Raw genomic sequence first — 1,462 nt, 5'->3', positions numbered from 1 at the left:
AAAACCACATTACGACAATTTAAGTAAAGGAAAACTTTAAGAAAAAAATATTAGTTCTAGAATTGGACACTGCATTAAGAGAGACCAGTATTTAACACTGGAACGATAATGGAGTTCCATGTGGCCCCGACATAGAATGGGCTACCCTTTTCTTTCCCATGGATATCATAAGAGGCAACTACGGGACCGTAATGGTCGAGGAATAGGCAACAGTGTCCCTCTTAAAACATCACCAAAGCCCAAACCCAAGGAGGGTTTAGCCAGAAGTTGCCACGTTGTAGAAGAACTATTGACAAAACCCCTCTTATGGAGGAGGCCTATGTTCAAGAGAAGGCATAATAATAAATAGATTGTTATGGAATAGTATTACAAAAAAATAAAGTCAAATGAAACAGTTCGTTTGAAGTAGATTAAAAATTTGCAAGTCTGCTAGCCCTGGCTCGTCCAATAAACATTCCAGCGCGCAGTCACGGCGCTGCAGGCATCACGCGGCAGGCACACATGGGGGCCGCGGGCGCGGAGCACACCGCCGCCGCACCAACACGTGTGTGTACCCTAGTGTAGACCGGGAGCTAGCCACCTGGAACGTAATTAATATTGGGAACATCATAGCTGATTTAAAACAAATCATAAACAGCTGCTAAAGGCTAAAAAGACTTTCTTTTGGAAAATTGCTATTACACAGTTATTGAATATTTAAATGACAAAAAATGTAATAAAAGATGTAATGTATTAAAAATTACTTAAAATATAAACCATAATTTAAAAAAGAGCCTTGTAAAAATTTTTATTTTTACCGTCAAACAATAGTGTTCGTATGTTATGTATTGATTTCAAAGGTGTGAAATTTCCCGGTCGATGCATCTGTTTTGGGGGGAAAGGGGTTGTTAGTAATGGGGTCTAACTGACTCATTGCTAGCAATATATCCTATCAGATCGATCACGTTGTTTTCCTGGAAACCATCGTTGTTAATTCTAATGAAATTCGTCACGTTAGGCTAACTGACCTGCTTTCATCGTCACCTATCATCCCTCATTGGTGCCTCGCTAGCATATACCGATAGCGCAGGCGGGGTTACCATTCTATTATCAACCATTAAATAAAAGGTGTAAAATTATTTGGTATGGAAGCATAAGGTCATAGTTCTATGGAATGGTCACCATTAGAGATTTTATAGACGTCCCAATCCATTCTGTGATGTCTTTGATGCTGTTCATGTTTAATAGACAATGGTTATAAGTTCCAGGTGGGCTACCTCTCAAAACGAAACACAGCCATGCAAGCACATATGGGTAAAATTTATTTAATTAGATTTACAAATCAAAGCAGGCTCCAAGTCTAAGGGCTAAGGACTGTCGTAGGCGATACAAGTGCTTCGTGCCGCATGCCCGGGGCGCGCATCTCGGACGCAATCTTTATAAGGTGGTAAAACATATATTTAATGCTAAACGTCGGCCACGA

Source organism: Galleria mellonella, unplaced genomic scaffold (genome assembly GCF_026898425.1).
Source record: "Galleria mellonella isolate WM207_F2 unplaced genomic scaffold, CSIRO_AGI_GalMel_v1 utg56, whole genome shotgun sequence".
NCBI classification, from domain to species: Eukaryota; Metazoa; Arthropoda; class Insecta; order Lepidoptera; family Pyralidae; genus Galleria; species Galleria mellonella.
The sequence above is the reverse complement of the archived record's forward strand: the minus strand, read 5'-3'. Positions refer to the sequence as shown.